The sequence below is a fragment of the Ambystoma mexicanum genome, chromosome 1p (assembly GCF_040938575.1).
Source record: "Ambystoma mexicanum isolate Mex_15411 chromosome 1p, UKY_AmexF1_1, whole genome shotgun sequence".
Taxonomy (NCBI): domain Eukaryota; kingdom Metazoa; phylum Chordata; class Amphibia; order Caudata; family Ambystomatidae; genus Ambystoma; species Ambystoma mexicanum.
This window is the reverse complement of record NC_090921.1, coordinates 50,905,829-50,929,725: the sequence shown is the minus strand read 5'-3', so window position 1 is coordinate 50,929,725 and position 23,897 is coordinate 50,905,829. Positions and strand designations below refer to the sequence as shown.

The 23,897-nt window shown below is 52.1% G+C and overlaps 1 long non-coding RNA gene across 3 annotated transcripts in view; it reads left to right on the top strand.

The window, feature by feature from the left end:
• The window catches only part of LOC138566008 (uncharacterized), a 133,409-nt gene that overhangs the window by 89,486 nt on the left and 20,026 nt on the right, over positions 1 to 23,897 (top strand). For all 3 annotated transcript variants that reach the window (XR_011301779.1, XR_011301788.1, XR_011301784.1), the window contains one exon: positions 8,999 to 9,025. This is a non-coding gene — a long non-coding RNA (uncharacterized lncRNA). The remainder of the gene's footprint in view (positions 1 to 8,998; positions 9,026 to 23,897) is intronic.

Genomic DNA, 23,897 nt, shown 5'->3' with positions numbered 1-23,897 from the left:
GCTTTTTATTTTTTCTTTATAGGTTAATCTGTCATTTTTGGTGTTTGTATAGCTCGAGTTTCGATTTCTCGATCTCGATTGGTGTTCTCGCTGTCTTCCTGGTTTGTATCTCTGGTTATCCCTGAAAGCTCTTCTAGATGTGTTAACGCTAGGGGATTTAGTTTTTTCTTTCTCGTCCTGTAGGCGTTGAGGTTTCTTGTTAAAGTAATTGTTTATTAGTTCTCTTTCGGTATGTTTTTCCCCCCATGTCGTCCTGTCTCGTTTTTTTCTTTCTTCATTATCAATTTTTTTCCTCTTCTAGCGAGATAAATGGTGACAAATCACCATCCAGGTTAATATCTCTAGAGCTGTTTCTTAGAGTTTGCGTATTCTCTAGATGTTCCTTTATATGACTTGTTTCGTTATCTCCCTCCTCCTCCTGATGTTGTGATAGATCTAATAGGTTTGTGGATTCTTCTGAATCTTACCTCACAATTCTCTTAATCAATGGATTAGTAGTTTTTTTTCTCGTTCCCTCTTCCATTTCTTTAAGTTGAGGGGGGTTGTTTGGTACTAACCGTTGTGCTAAGATAGACAGGGCTACTTCATCCTCTGTTTCCTGATCGTATGCTTCCTGTTTCTTCTCTTTATTGTCAGGGGATTCAAATATTACTTTCCTTTTCTTGGTGAGTTTGTCTCCCTGGATCTGGGAGAATACCGGGTATATCTCACCTCTCAAATTTTGTGTTCACTGTTGCTGTGTATCCTGTAGTTTACAATCCAATTGTATTTCTGATGATTTCTTTTCTTTCAGGACCACACAGCCGTTCACACGTTTCCTAGTTGTTTCACTTTACATTTCTTTTCTGTTAGAGTTTATTTTTCAATCTGATTTGTTACTTTGACCTCCGGTTTGCGTTAGGGATTGTAGGGATGTTTCTGGTAGGTTTTCCCCAATGACTCTCTCTCCTGCGGATTCCTCTTCCTCTTTTCTTTTTTTGTAATTATCATTTGTCTTCTGTCTCCTGATTTCCACTCTGCGTAGCACTTCGTTTTGTCCTTCCTCCTCCAAACCTGTTTGTGTCATTTGATTCCTTGATTCTACTTGCGTGGTTTCTGTAATTGTTCACCGATGGTGGACTTATACAGCTCTTTTTGCGTTGGTAATGCTGTAATGTAGTCCTCTAAAAACATCATTTTTGTGTGCAGCGTTGTTAGTAATGAAGACTGATCTTTGATCGTATCATTAAGTGACTCGTATAGCTTTGTAAAAGGTGCCAGAGCTATAGTGAAGGTGGACATTATTGTCATATTGTCATAAGGTCAATTTTTTTTTGTCGGGGTTTCTTTTTGTGGGTATTCCGGGAGTCTTGATAAAGAATGTCTTCTTGTTAGTGGGGTAGACTGTAGTTGTGGTGGTTTATTTCCCTTTGTACCCCCTTTGATGATATCATTAATCTCACATTCGCGCGATATTCTCTTTTTTCGGGGTTCTGGAGATGGTGTTTTTCTGATCATTGCACTGATGATCTTTCCCTCGTTTTGCTTCCTCGTTGGTGTTTTTTCATTCGGGAGGGTTTCCCCTGAAGTATGGGATTTCATTTTGTTGCCTCTCATTTCCCTCGATACGACTCCATTCGTTGGGCTTCTGAGATTGCCTTCTGTCTGGTTCCTTAACGGTGTTTGCTCTTTATTAGTGGTTTTCTCTTTCGTTAGAACTGGCGCTATGCTGTCATGTAGTTCAGTTGATCGTAGTGTCGATTACTCTCTCTGCATTCCAACTGTTGAAGCACATTTGCCTACTAATGTTTTAGTTTCTAGCTGTGCTCGGTTCTCCTTCGTTTGAGTTGTCAACTTAACATTAGTTGGCTCTAAAGTGTTTTGCAGTACAGAACAACGTGGCTGTCTCGTCATGCCCTCTCCCGGGCTATTCAGTGTATTAGTTGCCACGTTCTCTCGTTGCTTCTGTGGGGAGTCTGTTTCTGTCGAATTTCTCCCACACTGAGCAGTTGGTCTTGTTACGTCATGGCTCTTGCGTCCTTCCCCCTTGTTGGGGTATTTCTCCAAGCTTTGCTTGGTTTGTGCATTAGCCATACCTGACCATGAAAAAACCTGCAACCTGGTAAATGGATCTTGGGGTCTATGTCTGCCCCTTGTAGGATTTCTGCCTCCAAAAGGTCTCCCAAATTTTGAACCTTTGTGTTTTGCTTTTTCAGAAAAAAGTGTGAGACAGTGAGTAGGTCTGTCGTTATTCTATTTATCGGGTTGATTTTTTTATACACCCGTTTTCCTTTCATCTCGGTTTCCAGTTTCTTCTGCTCCTTGTCTTTTTTTCTCATCAGGATAGGTGGCTTTGTTGTAGTGTTATTTGTCTTGGGTTTTTTAGATTTCAGTTCCTTCAAGTTTAATTGTCTCTGTTTCTTTAGGATGATTTTATTTTTTGCCTTCTTTCTAGGTTCATTTCCCTCCTCGTTGTTCGTAGAGCTTAATGGATTTTCTATTATCTGTGAGAGGTCCAGCCTTTCCTCCAAGTCTATAACATTATCTGTTAAGATCACTGGGTCCGAGTCCGATATCTCAAGTGATATTTTTCCAAGCTCCTGGTCTTGGAGGTAAGACATGCTGCCTCCTGCCGGGGGGCTTTGGAGACTCTGGACATTGGATATGGGGTGGACAGTACTCTCCGTTATACACCCCATTTTAGATTTTACGCTGTCCGGTTCGTCTGTTAAAACAGCGGCATCTTTCCCATCCATTTTCTCTGTTAGGCCGCTAATTACACAGGAAGCAAGCGTGCTTTCATCCTTTCTCTTTTTTTCCCCAACTGATATATTGGTCATCTCCGTATGTAAAGAGACTCCGTCCACGTAACTTCCTTCCGTCATTTCCGATCTCAACCCTCTCCCAGGATGATGGACTCCAGCTTGTGAGGGTGAGGAGATTTTTTCACCCCTCTTGGTCTCTTCTCTCTTTTCCCTTCCCTTTTCCTCTCCTGGGGCAAAAACAGGTGGTAGCTCCATTGACCTTCTCTCCCCCTCTCCCACTGACGATATTCTCATCGGCACCTCAGAAGGGGCGAAAGCGTGGATATTAGTGTCAGTGTTTGGTGGAATCGGGCTTCTTTAAGGCTTCTTGGAAAGCCTGGGTAATCGCTGCCCTTGCTTTCCTTGCGCTGTTAGTTTGTCCTCCAGCAAGATCTTACCTCGTTTTGATGTCACAGGTTTCAGCGGGCTCCGATGGTCGAGCTCTGGATCTTCCGTCCGCTGGCTATTGCTACGCAAATGTCTTTGCGGTTCTTCTTCGAGCCAATGAAAACAGAAAACAGACCTCAACTGGATACAAGGTGTTTTCTCTCAGGTATATGGACTGCCGTAGACTGACCAACTCCAAGCTCGAGAGTGGCGCTGCATCAGCGTCTTCCCTTCACCGCGTCAGGCTCAGAAACAGACTCCTGGGAACGTGAAGGTCCTTGCGATCACGAGACGTGGAATCTCGACGTTGGTACCATTAGCATTCGTGAAACTGGGGTTGTCCAGCCCGCTGCAGTGTTGCTCCTATTGTGTTCTTATATAAATAGGGTCAGACGGCAGTGCTACAGGAGAGGCCAAGTGTATTACGACCACAGGTGTATATCGATTTGGGTCTGTATGATGTACTTCCAAATGTCTGCGTGATTGTAGCCTGGAGTGGAAGAGATTTTAAGTGAAGTCGGCACTGAGACTTGGATCTGTTGTTACTGGGATACTTTCACCGGACCACTTATGTGATGCATTTAAGAACTGTTGACTGGTAGAAGGGGGTCCTTTTGTTTTATAGGTTTCGGAAAGATTTTTGACTCGCTTAATATTCCCTGTTTTCCATCCAGTGGCCTCCTGTGGATTGTACAACTTGTCGATCGTGTTGACAGCCCTGTCATATGATGGTGGACACAGTCAGCAACTCAGTGGTATATTGCTCATAGTGCTGAACAGCTGAGACTGACCCTGAATGTTTCTTCCGCTGTTCATTTTACTTTGCTTGATCACTGCTAGCCCTCTGGTTTTTAAGGACTTGCTGTGTGCTGCCAAGGTATAATACTAGTGTTGCTCTTTAAATGGCACATAACGCACAATTGTTGGCCTCTTTGCAGGCTTGCTATTCTTAAGTCGTTTGTGCTGGCTCTGTGGTGGAATGAGCGGTTTTGGTGTTGTTTGTGTGCTAGGCCCCCACTGTATACACCTGCACCAGCATGAATATTGTATGTAAGTGGGGAGATGATATGTGAATGATTTACGCCATATGGAGCAATTTTGGAAACTGATTCTGAAGCATGAAAATTGTGGAAAAATGCCAAGCATTATGCATGTTCTGGGTCTTGTACATGACAGTCTTTTGTCACTGTTATCCAACAACATGTGTGGGAGGGGGCATTGTGGAATGCGAGGATTAGTCTAGGAGTGTGGAAAAGAGCGTGAAAGGAAACATTTGGCTAGCTGGCTTAATCTCCTTGGGGCCCGGATTACGTTACGTGCAACTTAATGCGCAGTGCTGATTTGGAGGGGTCATGGTGCACTTTCATGCCTGCTTTGTGCATATTGTGCAATATGGATTTATCTTGGCCGGCATGAACCAGTGTATGTTTCTATGCCTGTCATTGGCCTGATGCAGCGCCCCCTGGGCCATGGAATAGGCTGTAATTTGACTTGGAGGTTGCTGTTCATTGTTATGCTCTCAGGGATTGGGCTGAGTTTGTTTTGGCATTATCTGGCTATGTCAATGTTTAACTATGTGCAATTCTGACAGTGTCTAGGCTGAACTATCTTAATGATAATCTACCGCATATGTGACACCTTGATTTGGGTGGCAGGTCATCTTTCGGTCTGAGTTTCCATGATAAGAGTCAACGTTTACGAGGCTGGGTGGAGACACTTTGACCTATTGGGTGGCTCCTGTCTGGTCTAACTCAGTTCTCAACTGGGTTTATTAGATGTTATGTTGTAGATGATACATTCAACTGTTCAGTTGAATAGCTGATCAACCTGAGGCTGAGAGTTGCGGTATAGGGGATGCCTTCAATTAGTATATTTGATAGAGTATGGCGATTTGTTGGTGTGCTGTTTGGGATTGGGGATGGAGGATTAGTGACAATTTGAGACTGATTGCATGGGGCTGATTGATGCAAGGGTGGTTTGATACTTTTGGGTATAATATATATATGTATATATATATAAATATAGTTGCCGGTCATTGTAGGGCAAATGGTATTGAGACTGTAGTGTAAAGGTTTGATGGATAAATTAGTTATGGAGACAATGTAATACATGTTTATGATATTGCGCTGGTGTTAGGGTGGATGGGAATTGACACATTGTGGGTTTTGTAATGTAGGAGGGAGGGGTTTCACACGGTTTTAGGATGTATAGGGTGGATATTGTTTAAGGTATTTGGTTTGGTTGGTATATAGGGCATAGGGTTTCTGGTGGATATGGTTCAGAATACTGTATTTACTGTATATATTGATGCTTATTGTATGTTTGATGCATATCGGAATGGATTTGTTAAGCATGGCTCATGTTTTGTGTTTGTCTGTCTTTGTGTGTGTCTTTTGTTGTTGCGTGTATCCCTTCATCCATTGTCAGATTTTGTTTACTGGATTCTCCCTCCAGAGTATGTAGTTTGTCATATGGATATATTTACACAGATTATAACGACATGGCTCCATTGACTTTCGTCTCATGGAATGTTAAAGGAATTGGTAATGCTGTGAAGAGGTGTAATGTTTTGGCAAGGTTGTGGAGAAGTAAGGCTGATGTGATTTTCCTACAGGAGACTCATTTTAATGAACAGAGTGAAGGCTATTTGTCTAACTCGAGGTATTCTCAGATAATATCAAATAGTTTTGATTCTAAGTCCAGAGGAGTTAGTATTTTGATTAGGAGAGGTCTACCGATTAAGATGGTGAGGTCAGTTGTGGATGAAGACAGTAGAATTTTATTGCTTGACATTCTGTATGAGGGTAAGAAAATGAAAGTTGGTACTATTTATGCACCATGCTCTCCAAATGCGTTGTTTTTCAGCCAGTTGGGTTCCTTATTGGATGGTATGGAAGGTGAGGTAATTGTTTTGGGAGGTGATTTTAATGTAGTGATGGATAGTAAGATTGATCGGAAATCGGAGTCTAGATATTGTAGTGGAAAGATTAGTGAGGAATTAAGGGCATTTGTGTTTAAATATGGACTGATCGATATATGGAGAGAACTCCATTATAATGAAAAGTGTTATTCGTTCTATTTGCCTGTGCATGACTCACACTCGAGAATTGATTATTTTTTTGTTAGTAGAACTCTTAATGATCAAGTGGTGTCCTCAAATATTCTGGAAAGAGGTATCTCTGATCATGCTCTGGTGATATTGGATGCTTGCAGGGATAAACCTAGAGGATGGAGAATGCAGCCAATGTGCTAAAGGATAATTTGGTTATGATGGGATTGGAAGGGTTTATTACTTGTTACTTTGATGAAAATATTAGTTCATTCGGAATCAGGCCTGTCTGGGATTGTTTTAAGGTGGTGCTAAGGGGAGAAATGATAAGTAGAATGGCTCTTGCAAAAAGAGAACTGAGGAAGAGATTAAGAATTTGGAAGTGGAAGTTAATGAAATGCAAAAGGTATGTGCTAATGATAATCTGAGTCGGAATAGGGTGAAATTAAGAAAGTTAGAGGCAGAGCTGGAGACTCGAGTACAGAACTTGGCAAGTAAAAGCATGTGTTATTCTAAACAGCGGTTTTGGGAGTTTGGGGACAGAAATGGCAAGTTATTGGTTAATAAGCTTAAAGGGATAATATCTGATACATGTGTTTCTTCTATTCATACAGAGGAAGGTGATATTTTGCACAGGAATGGAGAGATTTGCGATTATTTTAGGACATTTTATGAGAGGCTGTATAGGGAGGATCTTAAATCTTAAAATTATCTCTGGAAAAACAAACCTTACTAGACTCTGATATTGAGGTTTCTGAGGTGTGTACTGCCATATCTCAAATGAAAGATGTGAAATCACTGGGCCCGGATGGGATGGTTTCAGAGTTCTATAGGAAATATGATACTCAATTGGAGCCAATTTTATGTGAACTTTACAATGAATTTATTGCGTTGGGACTACTGTGTGATTCAATGAAAGAAGCATTGATTGTAGTGATTCCAAAGCCAAATAAAGATCATTGGAATTGTGGAAATTACAGACACATTTCATTGCTTAATGTTGATTTAAAAATGTTTTCAAAGATTTGGGTTAATAGATTAAAGTTAATTGTGTAGGATCTGATTGATGAGTCTCAGGTGGGTTTTATTCCGGGAAGATATGGGTATGATAATATTAGGACTGTGTTGAATGTGATCTCGGGAATATTTATACTATGGGTAAAATGCCGAATAAAAGGTTGAAACTGATCCCCGTAGTGGTAACTAGACAGGTGGTTGGGTTGTGGTTTAGTGAGAATGGACAGGGTTATGGTTTCAGCCCAGAAGCTTCTCTATGGTATAATGAAGATCTTCAAGTAAATAACAAATGTCTGAATTGGATCAGTTGAATTAAAAAGGGAATTCTGACGATAGGAGATGTGATGTATGGGAACCAGGCACTACAGGGAAGATATGGGTTGCATCGAATAGAATTGAATAGATACCTGGCTCTGGCTTCTATGATTGATTTGAGGATAGTTATGGCTGGTGGTTCTGTAGGGAAGAAACCGGAAATTAGCAAATTATTGGAAGATCAGGAATTTTGTGTGAGAATTTATATGCAATTTATGCCTTTTAATGTGAATTTTCATTCAGCATGGACTAGATTGAAGGAAGATTGGTCAAATGATATTGGAAGGGTCATTACTGATGTGGATTGGAATGGTATCCTGAGGGTGATTTTGAACTTCGGAACAGACATGGCAATATGTTTGATTTGAGAGAAGGTTATTGGGCAGCTTTATCGGACACCTGTTAAGATGTTTAAATTAGGGCTTCAATCGGATGATTTATGTTGGTGTTGTGGTATTGGTAGAGGCACACTTTTACATTTGATGTGGGAGTGCCCTAGAGTGCAATTGTTTTGGAATGAGGTTATTGACAGGATTGATTTGATTTATGGAATATCCTTACAGAGATCTGCAGCGAGCATAATTTGGTTATCTCATATTGATAGATGTGTCCGTGCTAGGAAGCATACTAATTTGATTGATAGAGCTATGGTGGTAGCAACTAAGATGATTCTCAGAACTTGGAAAAAGAGAATAAAGCCTAATGTTGATGAGTGGCTAACCAAATTGCATGTTTTATCACAATTTGATAAGGTTTCAATAGAGTGTAAAGATAAAAACGAGGAGTATGTGAGAATATGGGGACCTTTATGGGCCTTTATGATTGATATGATTGTGGATCTGGTTTGTTGGATATGTCATTTCGGGGAGGGGGAATAGGGTGAAGGGGGTTTCAAATGTGTTTTTTTTGTCTTCTTTTTATCTTCTTTCTTTTTCTTCCCATTTGTGTTGTCTATTGTGCTGTTTTGTGTATGCCTGTGGGTTGGAATATTGTGTTTCACAGGATAATACTTCTTTTGATGGGTTTGATATTATGTGATGTTTAATATGTTTAACTCATCACGTTATGATATTTTCTGTGAGACATTATGTTCTTGATGTACGGTGTACGGTTCTTATTTTTTCTTTTTTATTGTACACTTAATAAATTGTCTTGAAAAAAAAAAGAATACTCTGGAGCAGTATTTTGGCTTGGGGCACCTCCACTTTATGTGACATATTAAGGAAGTGCAGAATGGGTCTTAGCATGTGGAAGGAGTAGCACAATTTAATTGGGATGTTTTGAATTTGAAGGGTGAATGACAGCAATTTGTAACATATGTGACTTTTATATGTACATCTGGTTTCTAATATAATACGTTGCTGATACTGACCGTTACTAATACAAACAAGACCATATACAATTCAAACAGGGAATGGCTCAACTGTGTCTTTCAATCCTCTTCTAGCACCCAGCAATGGGTCCTCGCCTTCAGGTAAGTGTCCATTTTCTTTATTCTGTGTACTGATTTGGAATATGGAATAAATGAGGTGAGCTGAATGATCTTGGTGGCCTATTTCTGAATAGGTTTTAACTGGAGTGTGTTGCCTTTAGTGGTGAGGGGAGATAAGTATAAACCGCAACGGTGATACATTTGAAAGAGTAGTAAGGCTCTCAACGCCTCTACTTTTTTTGGCCTATTATGGAAAGTCAGAATAACGTGTAGCATTTGGAAGCATTTGGAAATGGTAACAGCATGTGATGTATTTAATATGAAGGGTGAAAGTGAGCAAGCCATTACATATGTGGTTATTATAACACATCATACTTAAATCTGGTGTCTAAGTGCCAGGCGGTGTCCACAGTAGGAGGCCACTCGCTAACTCCTGGTTCACAGGAGTACCAAGGGTGGGGTACATCTTAACCATAAATTCCCTTTAATAAAGCATTTTCTGTCAATTGAATATGTTTTTATGTTTTAAGTGAAAATGTTTCATAATGTTACAACACTGTATATAAGTTATTAATAGTTCCTCTTTTAACATATATGAAAGAACTTTAAACCTCCTTTAACAAACATATTGTTTGCAACGCATACTTATGTGAGTCGTTATCAGCAGTGCATACCCCAAAAGACAAATCAAAGTAGACATTTGTCCTTGTCAAATGCCAGGGCCTCTGCCCACGGCAGAAACGTTATATCACACTTGTCTGTACTTAGTTTTGACAATTTCAAAAAAGTAAAACACTGGATAGATTTCCAAAAGCATTCTTTCATGTCCTTGCTGATGCTCCTTGTGCAACTTTGCTGCAATCCCATCCAGCACGCCAGGCTGCAGCCGCAATCAGATTTTCTTTCCCCATTTAATCCTACAGCTTCGGCTATGCCGCCTGACCCATTACGTAAATCAGAGTAGGCATTCAACCGTGACAAGGGCCAGGCACATTGTTCATGCACCAAACTCATATCACTATTTTTCATGCTTAGGTTTCAACACTTTCAAAAATATGCACAGGACAGATTTGCAAACGCATCCATTCATGTCCTTTCTGATGCTCATTGCACAAGTTTACTTCAATCCCGTCCAGCGCACCGGGCTGCAGCCTTAAGCAGAATTGTTTTCCCCATTTCAACCTAGAGCTTCAGCCATGCCACATGCCCCAATCAGTAACTCAGAGTAGGCATTCGTCCTTGCTGAGGGCCGGGCCCATTGTCCATGTACCAAACATATACAGGGTAATTCATAGAATTTCGCAGAAAAGTGTCGCAAGCGGCTGGCGCAGAGTGTCCGCGTGCGATTGACTGCGCCAGGCACGTGCGCTAAAACCGATTTCCGCGCACAGCGTATTCATGGATTTCATGCTCCCAAACCAGCCGTGGCGCAGAGTATCGCAGCGACCCTGCAGCAGCGCCAGTAACGCCCCCAAGAACGCCCTCGCGCAAGGAAAAGCCAGCAAAATCGCTAAATCATCGCAAAGGGCTGCGCTAACCCTGGACCAGTTTACAGGGCAGCCAAACAAGGAACGCAAAGCGGGTAACGTGCATATCAGGGGTACACGTGAAGTCATACACGCGATTAGCCAGGGTAAGTGTATTACAGGGGTACACGTGAAGTCATACACGCGATTAGCCAGGGTACGTGTATTACAGGGGTACGCGGGAAGTTTAACACGCGATTGGCCAGGGTATGTGTATTACAGGGGTACGCGGGAAGTTTAACACGTGATTGGCCAGGGTAAGTGTATTACAGGGGTACACGTGAAGTCATACACGCGATTAGCCAGGGTACGTGTATTACAGGGGTACGCGGGAAGTTTAACACGCGATTGGCCAGGGTACGTGTATCACAGGGGTACGCGGGAAGTTTAACACGCGATTAGCCAGTGTAAGTGTATTACAGGGGTACACGTGAAGTCATACACGCGATTAGCCAGGGTACGTGTATTACAGGGGTATGCGGGAAGTTTAACACGCGATTGGCCAGGGTACGTGTATTACAGGGGTACGTGGGAAGTTTAACACGCGATTAGCCAGGGTAAGTGTATTACAGGGGTACGCGGGAAGTTTAACACGCGATTGGCCAGGGTACGTGTATCACAGGGGTACGCGGGAAGTTTAACACGCGATTAGCCAGTGTAAGTGTATTACAGGGGTACACGTGAAGTCATACACGCGATTAGCCAGGGTACGTGTATTACAGGGGTACGCGGGAAGTTTAACACGCGATTGGCCAGGGTACGTGTATTACAGGGGTACGCGGGAAGTTTAACACGCGATTAGCCAGGGTAAGTGTATTACAGGGGTACGCGGGAAGTTTAACACGCGATTAGCCAGGGTACGTGTATTACAGGGGTACACGGGAAGTTTAACACGCGATTGGCCAGGGTACATGTATTACAGGGGTACGCGGGAAGTTTAACACGCGATTGGCCAGGGTACGTGTATTACAGGGGTACGCGTGAAGTTATACACGCGATTAGCCAGGGTACGTGTATTACAGGGGTACGCGGGAAGTTTAACACGCGATTGGCCAGGGTACGTGTATTACAGGGGTACGCGGGAAGTACAACACGCGATTGGCCAGGGTACGTGTATTACAGGGGTACGCGGGAAGTTTCACATGCGATTTGCCAGGTACGTGTATTACAGGGGTGCGTGGGAATTATCACACGCGATTTGGCTTGGTACGTGTATTACAGGGGTGTGCGGGAATTATCACACGCAATTAGGCTGGGTCGGTCCTCACAGGTGTTCCCTGTACACCCTCCACAGCCCCTGCAGGCAGCCCACAAAACAGGGGACTACCCTTCACACCTGCTCATGTCCCCCTGCACCCCCACCCCCCAGCAGTGCAGGGGCACCCTCCACCAGGCCCCCACTCATGTCTCCCACCACCCCCACCCCCCAGCCACCAGGGTCACCCTCCACCAGGCCCCCACTCATGTCTCCCACCACCCCCACCCCCCAGCAGTGCAGGGGCAGCCTCCACCAGGCCCCCACTCATGTCCCCTATCCCCCCCCACCCCCCCGCCACCAGGGTCACCCTCCACCAGGCCCCCACTCATGTCTCCCACCACCCCCACCCCCCAGCAGTGCAGGGGCAGCCTCCACCAGACCCCCACTCATGTCTCCCACCACCCCCACCCCCCAGCAGTGCAGGGGCAGCCTCCACCAGGCCCCCACTCATGTCTCCCACCACCCCCACCCCCCAGCAGTGCAGGGGCAGCCTCCACCAGGCCCCCACTCATGTCCCCTATCACCCCCACCCCCCCGCCACCAGGGTCACCCTCCACCAGGCCCCCACTCATGTCTCCCACCACCTCCACCCCCCAGCAGTGCAGGGGCAGCCTCCACCAGGCCCCCACTCATGTCTCCCACCACCCCCACCCCCCAGCAGTGCAGGGGCAGCCTCCACCAGGCCCCCACTCATGTCTCCCACCACCCCCACCCCCCAGCAGTGCAGGGGCAGCCTCCACCAGGCCCCCACTCATGTCCCCTATCACCCCCACCCCCCTGCCACCAGGGTCACCCTCCACCAGGCCCCCACTCATGTCTCCCACCACCCCCACCCCCCAGCAGTGCAGGGGCAGCCTCCACCAGGCCCCCACTCATGTCTCCCACCACCCCCACCCCCCAGCAGTGCAGGGGCAGCCTCCACCAGGCCCCCACTCATGTCTCCCACCACCCCCACCCCCCAGCAGTGCAGGGGCAGCCTCCACCAGGCCCCCACTCATGTCCCCTATCACCCCCACCCCCCCGCCACCAGGGTCACCCCCCACCAGGCCCCCACTCATGTCTCCCACCACCCCCACCCCCCAGCAGTGCAGGGGCAGCCTCCACCAGGCCCCCACTCATGTCTCCCACCACCCCCACCCCCCAGCAGTGCAGGGGCAGCCTCCACCAGGCCCCCACTCATGTCTCCCACCACCCCCACCCCCCAGCAGTGCAGGGGCAGCCTCCACCAGGCCCCCACTCATGTCTCCCACCACCCCCACCCCCCAGCAGTGCAGGGGCACCCTCCACCAGGCCCCCACTCATGTCTCCCACCACCCCCACCCCCCAGCCACCAGGGGCACCCTCCACCAGGCCCCCACTCATGTCTCCCACCACCCCCACCCCCCAGCAGTGCAGGGGCAGCCTCCACCAGGCCCCCACTCATGTCTCCCAACACCCCCACCCCCCAGCCACCAGGGTCACCCTCCACCAGGCCCCCACTCATGTCTCCCACCACCCCCACCCCCCTGTCACCATGTGCAGCCCCCACCAGGTCCTCACAATGTGCGTAATGGTCAGCCTCCACAGCCAAAAAGCCCTACCAAGTAACCCATTCACCCACATGGAAATGGAAATCACATGTTACACCCCCAATGTTCATGAAGCAAATGAACCCATGTCCGTCACACACATATTTTCCAATTGAATGGGAAAACACACAACATGACATGCATGAAACCAATGAGATGAAACCACACAGTGAACAATGTTAAAAAAAATGTATTAGAAAAAAATACGAATGCTAAAGAAAGAAAACTAACTACAATGTAAATGTGAAAAAAGAAGCTGCATGTCCGCATAAAAACACAAAACTAGAAAATCAAATCCAAAAAATTTTGTCCAAAGTGAAATGTCAAAACTCTCCGTGCAACAAAGAACTATGTACAAAAATAACAAGGGTCCATCATCACAACAGAACTAAGGAAACCTCCTAAAAAACCTACCTAAATATCAACTATATACAAAAAGTGGAGCAGTGTCCGTCGACTCCAAATCATAAGAAAAAACAAAGGAAACCTAAAACTAAAGAACTATATACAAAGGCGGCGGGCAAGTCCAGCGGCTCACTCTGTGGTGTTCCGGGCCAGGGCATCATCGAACTCCTGTTCGATGTCCCGGAGGCGGTCCAGTTCCATGGCCCCGAGGGTCCGCAGGGACGACGCCGTGTCCTCCTCCAACCCCCTGCGGATTGCCTCGAGGCACTCGGCCCGCCTCAGGGCCCTCCGCATGGAGTTCTCTGCCCTGACCATTGTGAGCCGCGCCTCTTCCGCCCGCCGCCGCTCCGCACCTATGGCGTGGCCCAACCGCTGCCACACGGAAGACACTCTCTGTCCTGGGTCCTCCTGCCCTCTGGCCGATGCCTGCCCCTCCGATGTCGAAGGCCCCGAGCCTTCATGGCTCCCACCATCTTGCTGCTGCTGCTGCTCTGCCTCTGCCCGTGCACTGCCTCCTGCTGCCTGCACATCCTCCGCCGGCTGGGGTGCACCTGTTGATGTGGCCACCCCTGCTGGACGTCCGACTCCCGACTGTGGCAGGGATGCCTCCTCCACCAGCCTGGCCGCACTGTCAGAGGCAGCTCCACAGGGCACCCAGGTGACTGATGGGTGGGAAGATGGCACAGAGGACGACTGGCGCGTAGGGGGTCCAGTTGAGGAGGGGGTCAGAACAAGCCCCATCAGACGGAGGAATCCGGTCTGGGTGACCTGTCCCAGCAGGCTGACGTGGTCAACGAGCCATTCGAGATGACGTGCAGTCTCTCCATGAAAAGACTGCAGGTCACCTCGCATGGCCCGTTGACGCAACGCCACACCAGCCAGGACAGGCTCAACCCGGACCTGGATAGCCATGTCCGCAGGCAGAGGAAGGCCAGTTGACGTCAGCTCATCCCCTGCCTGAAAACGGGTCTGGACGTAGGCATCCCTGCTGGTGCAAGATGATGCAGGGACAGGATCGGGGACAGGATTGCACACAGGCACCTCCGCGGCCGCCTGTGCTGCCTCCTGTCCCTGGTCCTGGACTGCACCACTAGCACCAGTGGGATCCCCACCTCCAGACCCCGTCTCTGGTGCTTGCGCGGCCCCCTCCTCCACCAAACCCCCCACCAACCTGGATGACTCTGTGCCATCTTCCCCTGTTGGGCCCTGTGGGGTCCCAGCTGCCCCTTCTGCTGCCGAGGAGTCCAACTGCAACCTCCGCCTCTTGGACCTCCCCCCGGCAGCTGCGGCCTGGGACGCGGCACCGGACTCCTCACTCCCCGACGAGATGACAACACGGGAGGGGAGCCGGGCCTTGCGTCTCCGGCTGGCGGTCGGATCCCCGCCGCTGTGCTCCACAGCACCTTCTCCGCCCTCTTCATCAGTTGACGCTGCAGACAGGGAGAAACAAAACACAGGCATCAGGGCACTGTACAATGGACACATACACGCATGACAGTTGCACATGAGTGGCATTGGCAAACCTCAGACATGTCATCACAATCCCCAACACACATGTCATTGCAACTGGCACACATGAGCCATACCACAGCCATATCGCAACTGCCACCACCATCCCTACACATACAACAGCATCAGCAGCCAAAGGGGAGCCATACATCACATGCAACACAGGAAGTGCACCACACATGTACACACACCACCACACTTGCATGCATGTCTACACCTCTGCCAAGTGTCGCACTGTTCAGACGGGCATCCATGTCACATCTGCCAATCAGGCTTCCACATACCGCTGTCACATGCATCCATGTAGCATCACTGTTGCACCTTTGACAAATACACACACATGCACATGTACACAGTGCTCATACATGCAGCCGAAAACAACATACATGCCTGACATCACGGACATGTCTACTTACATACACATTCATCCAAACATGTGTGCACGCACAACTGCATTTGCCATGCAAGCCCACACACACAAGCACCATCCATGTCTCACACATTACAGCCCTCGCATGTGTCAGCCCCACGGCCCTGTACACCCCCACCCATACTCCACCCCATACAAACAGATGTGCAACCGGCACAATGGGGAATGATCACCACACGCCATGCTCACAACCAGGATGCATGTACACTCACCGCTCGACTCCAGACGGCTCTGCTTCTCTAGGACCTGGACGTGGAGCGCTGGGGATATGCGTTCCAGGACCCCCATCTGTTCTTCCGACAAGTGGCCCCGGCGCCCCTTGGCATCCGCTGACTTCAAGAGGCGCCGGGCCTTGTTCAGGGTCCTGGACCTGAAGTCCTCCCAGCGCTTCCTGACATGTTGTAAGTCCCGGACTGCCACCCCCTCCGCGTTGATGGCAGTCACGATGTCTGTCCAGATCCGAGTCCGTCCTTCCTTGTCGGCGCGGGAACTTCCAAAGAGGGCATCATACTGCCCCAGGACTTGCTCCACCAGGACACCAACTTCGGTGGCACTGAAGCTGGTGCCCCTCTGCCTCTCTGGCCGGGGGTTGTCAGTGGTCACAGATGGTGTTAGCCCCGACATGACAACCCCAGAGGCAGGAGTGGGTGGGCAACTGGGTCCTGGGGCTGGGCTGTGGAGCGATGGAATTCCAGTCGGGAGTCTTCTGTTCCAGCAGGGGTGGTCACAGCAACAGCACCCCTGGCTGATGTGCAGGCAGCAAATGGCAGTGCACGTGGGCAGCAGGCAGTCAGGCAGCAGCAGATAGCAGGTGGGAGCGTGCTCGGGGCTCTGGGGGGCAGTAAATCGGCCTTCTGGGCAGGAGCGTGGTCTCCCGTGTGCTCACGCGTGGCCAGCTTGGTACGGAGTGAATTGGCACGTGAAAATCCTGCACGTCAGCGTGAAAACCGAGGAAAGGCCCTTAGCGCGTAAGCGCGTCAGCACGCATACGCGATTCCATTGGACCAAAGGCCCTCAGCGCGTAAGCGCGTCTGTGACGTGACCCGCACGGGTGTTTCCCACACAGCACGTGATGACAGAGCACACGTGGAAAGACTGCACGTCAGAGTCTCATCGCGTGTGATTGGTGGAAATGGCCGTACACCGGGATACAGGTGCGCTGACGTACTTGCGTGTGTAAGTGTCCGCGCACACCTCATATACACGTACATAGGCCAATCGCGTGTACACGCACTTTTGTCCAATTACACGCGATGAGACTCTGACGTGCAGTCTATCCACGTGTGCTCTGTCATCACGTGCTGTGTGGGAAACACCCGTGCGGGTCACGTCACAGACGCGCTTACGCGCTGAGGGCCTTTGGTCCAATGGAATCGCGTATGCGTGCTGACGCGCTTACGCGCTAAGGGCCTTTCCTCGGTTTTCACGCTGACGTGCAGGATTTTCACGTGCCAATTCACTCCGTACCAAGCTGGCCACGCGTGAGCACACGGGAGACCACGCTCCTGCCCAGAAGGCCGATTTACTGCCCCCCAGAGCCCCGAGCACGCTCCCACCTGCTATCTGCTGCTGCCTGACTGCCTGCTGCCCACGTGCACTGCCATTTGCTGCCTGCACATCAGCCAGGGGTGCTGTTGCTGTGACCACCCCTGCTGGAACAGAAGACTCCCGACTGGAATTCCATCGCTCCACAGCCCAGCCCCAGGACCCAGTTGCCCACCCACTCCTGCCTCTGGGGTTGTCATGTCGGGGCTAACACCATCTGTGACCACTGACAACCCCCGGCCAGAGAGGCAGAGGGGCACCAGCTTCAGTGCCACCGAAGTTGGTGTCCTGGTGGAGCAAGTCCTGGGGCAGTATGATGCCCTCTTTGGAAGTTCCCGCGCCGACAAGGAAGGACGGACTCGGATCTGGACAGACATCGTGACTGCCATCAACGCGGAGGGGGTGGCAGTCCGGGACTTACAACATGTCAGGAAGCGCTGGGAGGACTTCAGGTCCAGGACCCTGAACAAGGCCCGGCGCCTCTTGAAGGCAGCGGATGCCAAGGGGCGCCGGGGCCACTTGTCGGAAGAACAGATGGGGGTCCTGGAACGCATATCCCCAGCGCTCCACGTCCAGGTCCTAGAGAAGCAGAGCCGTCTGGAGTCGAGCGGTGAGTGTACATGCATCCTGGTTGTGAGCAGGGCGTGTGGTGATCATTCCCCATTGTGCCGGTTGCACATCTGTTTGTATGGGGTGGAGTATGGGTGGGGGTGTACAGGGCCGTGGGGCTGACACATGCGAGGGCTGTAATGTGTGAGACATGGATGGTGCTTGTGTGTGTGGGCTTGCATGGCAAATGCAGTTGTGCGTGCACACATGTTTGGATGAATGTGTATGTAAGTAGACATGTCCGTGATGTCAGGCATGTATGTTGTTTTCGGCTGCATGTATGAGCACTGTGTACATGTGCATGTGTGTGTATTTGTCAAAGGTGCAACAGTGATGCTACATGGATGCATGTGACAGCGGTATGTGGAAGCCTGATTGGCAGATGTGACATGGATGCCCGTCTGAACAGTGCGACACTTGGCAGAGGTGTAGACATGCATGCAAGTGTGGTGGTGTGTGTACATGTGTGGTGCACTTCCTGTGTTGCATGTGATGTATGGCTCCCCTTTGGCTGCTGATGCTGTTGTATGTGTAGGGATGGTGGTGGCAGTTGCGATATGGCTGTGGTATGGCTCATGTGTGCCAGTTGCAATGACATGTGTGTTGGGGATTGTGATGACATGTCTGAGGTTTGCCAATGCCACTCATGTGCAACTGTCATGCGTGTATGTGTCCATTGTACAGTGCCCTGATGCCTGTGTTTTGTTTCTCCCTGTCTGCAGCGTCAACTGATGAAGAGGGCGGAGAAGGTGCTGTGGAGCACAGCGGCGGGGATCCGACCGCCAGCTGGAGACGCAAGGCCCGGCTCCCCTCCCGTGTTGTCATCTCGTCGGGGAGTGAGGAGTCCGGTGCCGCGTCCCAGGCCGCAGCTGCCGGGGGGAGGTCCAAGAGGCGGAGGTTGCAGTTGGACTCCTCGGCAGCAGAAGGGGCAGCTGGGACCCCACAGGGCCCAACAGGGGAAGATGGCACAGAGTCATCCAGGTTGGTGGGGGGTTTGGTGGAGGAGGGGGCCGCGCAAGCACCAGAGACGGGGTCTGGAGGTGGGGATCCCACTGGTGCTAGTGGTGCAGTCCAGGACCAGGGACAGGAGGCAGCACAGGCGGCCGCGGAGGTGCCTGTGTGCAATCCTGTCCCCGATCCTGTCCCTGCATCATCTTGCACCAGCAGGGATGCCTACGTCCAGACCCGTTTTCAGGCAGGGGATGAGCTGACGTCAACTGGCCTTCCTCTGCCTGCGGACGTGGCCATCCAGGACCGGGTTGAGCCTGTCCTGGCTGGCGTGGCGTTGCGTCAACGGGCCATGCGAGGTGACCTGCAGTCTTTTCATGGAGAGACTGCACGTCATCTCGAATGGCTCGTTGACCACGTCAGCCTGCTGGGACAGGTCACCCAGGCCGGATTCCGCTGTCTGATGGGGCTTGCTCCGACCCCCTCCTCAACTGGACCCCCTACGCGCCAGTCGTCCTCTGTGCCATCTTCCCACCCATCAGTCACCTGGGTGCCCTGTGGAGCTGCCTCTGACAGTGCGGCCAGGCTGGTGGAGGAGGCATCCCTGCCACAGTCGGGAGTCGGACGTCCAGCAGGGGTGGCCACATCAACAGGTGCACCCCAGCCGGCGGAGGATGTGCAGGCAGCAGGAGGCAGTGCACGGGCAGAGGCAGAGCAGCAGCAGCAGCAAGATGGTGGGAGCCATGAAGGCTCGGGGCCTTCGACATCGGAGGGGCAGGCATCGGCCGGAGGGCAGGAGGACCCAGGACAGAGAGTGTCTTCCGTGTGGCAGCGGTTGGGCCACGCCATAGGTGCGGAGCGGCGGCGGGCGGAAGAGGCGCGGCTCACAATGGTCAGGGCGGAGAACTCCATGCGGAGGGCCCTGAGGCGGGCCGAGTGCCTCGAGGCAATCCGCAGGGGGTTGGAGGAGGACACGGCGTCGTCCCTGCGGACCCTCGGGGCCATGGAACTGGACCGCCTCCGGGACATCGAACAGGAGTTCGATGATGCCCTGGCCCGGAACACCACAGAGTGAGCCGCTGGACTTGCCCGCCGCCTTTGTATATAGTTCTTTAGTTTTAGGTTTCCTTTCGTTCTTATTATTATTTGGAGTCGACGGACACTGCTCCACTTTTTGTATATAGTTGATTTTAGGTAGGTTTTTTAGGAGGTTTCCTTAGTTCAGTTGTGATGATGGACCCTTGTTATTTTTGTACATAGTTCTTTGTTGCATGGAGAGTTTTTACATTTCACTTTGGACATAATTTTTTTGATTTGATTTTCTAGTTTTGTGTTTTTATGCGGACATGCAGCTTATTTTTTCACATTTACATTGTAGTTAGTTTTCTTTCTTTGGCATTTGTATTTTTTTCAATACATTTTTTTTTCCATTGTTCACTGTGTGGTTTCATCTCATTGGTTTCATGCATGTCATGTTGTGTGTTTTCCCATTCAATTTGAAAATATGTGTGTGACGGACATGGGTTCATTTGCTTCATGTACATTGGGGGTGTAACATGTGATTTCCATTTCCATGTGGGTGAATGGGTTACTTGGTAGGTCTTTTTGGCTGTGGAGGATGACCATTACGCACATGATTGGGGATTGTGAGGACCTGGTGGGGGCTGCACATGGTGGCAGGGGGGTGGGGGTGCAGGGGGACATGAGTGGGGGCCTGGTGGAGGTTGAGCCTGCACTGCTGGGGGGTGGGGGTGGTGGGAGACATGAGTGGGGGCCTGGTGGAGGGTGACCCTGGTGGCTGGGGGGTGGGGGTGGTGGTAGACATGAGTGGGGCCCTGGTGGAGGGTGACCCTGGTGGCTGGGGGGTGGGGGTGGTGGGAGACATGAGTTGGACATGGGTGGGGGCCTGCTGGCAGGTGCCCCACAGTGCTGGGGGGTGGGGGTGGTGGGAGACATGAGTTGGACATGGGTGTGGGCCTACTGGCAGGTGCCCCACAGTGCTGGGGGGTGGGGGTGGTGGGGGACATGAGTTGGACATGGGTGGGGGACTGCTGGCAGGTGCCCCACAGTGCTGGGGGGTGGGGGTGGTGGGAGACATGAGTTGGACATGGGTGGGGGCCTGCTGGCAGGTGCCCCACAGTGCTGGGGGGTGGGGGTGGTGGGAGACATGAGTGGGGCCCTGGTGGAGGGTGACCCTGGTGGCTGGGGGGTGGGGGTGGTGGGAGACATGAGTTGGACATGGGTGGGGGCCTGCTGGCAGGTGCCCCACAGTGCTGGGGGGTGGGGGTGGTGGGAGACATGAGTTGGACATGGGTGGGGGCCTACTGGCAGGTGCCCAACAGTGCTGGGGGGTGGGGGTGGTGGGAGACATGAGTTGGACATGGGTGGGGGCCTGCTGGCAGGTGCCCCACAGTGCTGGGGGGTGGGGGTGGTGGGAGACATGAGTTGGACATGGGTGTGGGCCTACTGGCAGGTGCCCCACAGTGCTGGGGGGTGGGGGTGGTGGGGGACATGAGTTGGACATGGGTGGGGGACTGCTGGCAGGTGCCCCACAGTGCTGGGGGGTGGGGGTGGTGGGAGACATGAGTTGGACATGGGTGGGGGCCTGCTGGCAGGTGCCCCACAGTGCTGGGGGGTGGGGGTGGTGGGAGACATGAGTGGGGCCCTGGTGGAGGGTGACCCTGGTGGCTGGGGGGTGGGGGTGGTGGGAGACATGAGTTGGACATGGGTGGGGGCCTGCTGGCAGGTGCCCCACAGTGCTGGGGGGTGGGGGTGGTGGGAGACATGAGTTGGACATGGGTGGGGGCCTACTGGCAGGTGCCCCACAGTGCTGGGGGGTGGGGGTGGTGGGAGACATGAGTTGGACATGGGTGTGGGCCTACTGGCAGGTGCCCCACAGTGCTGGGGGGTGGGGGTGGTGGGGGACATGAGTTGGACATGGGTGGGGGACTGCTGGCAGGTGCCCCACAGTGCTGGGGGGTGGGGGTGGTGGGAGACATGAGTTGGACATGGGTGGGGGCCTGCTGGCAGGTGCCCCACAGTGCTGGGGGGTGGGGGTGGTGGGAGACATGAGTGGGGCCCTGGTGGAGGGTGACCCTGGTGGCTGGGGGGTGGGGGTGGTGGGAGACATGAGTTGGACATGGGTGGGGGCCTGCTGGCAGGTGCCCCACAGTGCTGGGGGGTGGGGGTGGTGGGAGACATGAGTTGGACATGGGTGGGGGCCTACTGGCAGGTGCCCCACAGTGCTGGGGGGTGGGGGTGGTGGGAGACATGAGTTGGACATGGGTGTGGGCCTACTGGCAGGTGCCCCACAGTGCTGGGGGGTGGGGGTGGTGGGGGACATGAGTTGGACATGGGTGGGGGACTGCTGGCAGGTGCCCCACAGTGCTGGGGGGTGGGGGTGGTGGGAGACATGAGTTGGACATGGGTGGGGGCCTGCTGGCAGGTGCCCCACAGTGCTGGGGGGTGGGGGTGGTGGGAGACATGAGTGGGGCCCTGGTGGAGGGTGACCCTGGTGGCTGGGGGGTGGGGGTGGTGGGAGACATGAGTTGGACATGGGTGGGGGCCTGCTGGCAGGTGCCCCACAGTGCTGGGGGGTGGGGGTGGTGGGAGACATGAGTTGGACATGGGTGGGGGACTGCTGGCAGGTGCCCCACAGTGCTGGGGGGTGGGGGTGGTGGGAGACATGAGTTGGACATGGGTGGGGGCCTGCTGGCAGGTGCCCCACAGTGCTGGGGGGTGGGGGTGGTGGGAGACATGAGTGGGGCCCTGGTGGAGGGTGACCCAGGTGGCTGGGGGGTGGGGGTGGTGGGAGACATGAGTTGGACATGGGTGGGGGCCTGCTGGCAGGTGCCCCACAGTGCTGGGGGGTGGGGGTGGTGGGAGACATGAGTTGGACATGGGTGGGGGCCTACTGGCAGGTGCCCCACAGTGCTGGGGGTGGGGGTGGTGGGAGACATGAGTTGGACATGGGTGGGGGCCTGCTGGCAGGTGCCCCACAGTGCTGGGGGGTGGGGGTGGTGGGAGACATGAGTGGGGCCCTGGTGGAGGGTGACCCTGGTGGCTGGGGGGTGGGGGTGGTGGGAGACATGAGTTGGACATGGGTGGGGGCCTGCTGGCAGGTGCCCCACAGTGCTGGCGGGTGGGGGTGGTGGGAGACATGAGTTGGACATGGGTGTGGGCCTACTGGCAGGTGCCCCACAGTGCTGGGGGGTGGGGGTGGTGGGGGACATGAGTTGGACATGGGTGGGGGACTGCTGGCAGGTGCCCCACAGTGCTGGGGGGTGGGGGTGGTGGGAGACATGAGTTGGACATGGGTGGGGGCCTGCTGGCAGGTGCCCCACAGTGCTGGGGGGTGGGGGTGGTGGGAGACATGAGTGGGGCCCTGGTGGAGGGTGACCCTGGTGGCTGGGGGGTGGGGGTGGTGGGAGACATGAGTTGGACATGGGTGGGGGCCTACTGGCAGGTGCCCCACAGTGCTGGGGGGTGGGGGTGGTGGGGGACATGAGTTGGACATGGGTGGGGGACTGCTGGCATGTGCCCCACAGTGCTGGGGGGTGGGGGTGCAAGGGGACATGTGTTGGTGTTCAAGGAGACATGTGCCTTTGCTGGGGGGCATGCCCATGTTGGGTGGGCTGCCTGCGGGACATGACCAGGGATGCAGGGTAGTCCCCTGTGGTGTGGGCTGCCTGCAGGGGCCGTGGAGGGTGTACAGGGTACACCTGGGAGGACCCACACTGTCAAATCACATGTGGGACTCCCCGGCACCCCTGAAATACACGTACCGTGCAGAAATCGCGTGTAAAACTTCCCGCGCACCCCTGAAATACACGCGCCCAGGCTAGTCGCGTGTAAAACTTCCCGCGCACCCCTGAAATACACGCGCCCAGGCTATTCGCGTGTAAAACTTCCCGCGCACCCCTGAAATACACGCGCCCAGGCTATTCGCGTGTGGAACTTCCCGCGCACCCCTGAAATACACGCGCCCAGGCTATTCGCGTGTGGAACTTCCCGCGCACCCCTGAAATACACGGGCCCAGGCTATTCGCGTGTGGAACTCCCCGCGCACCCCTGAAATACACGCGCCCAGGCTATTCGCGTGTGGAACTTCCCGCGC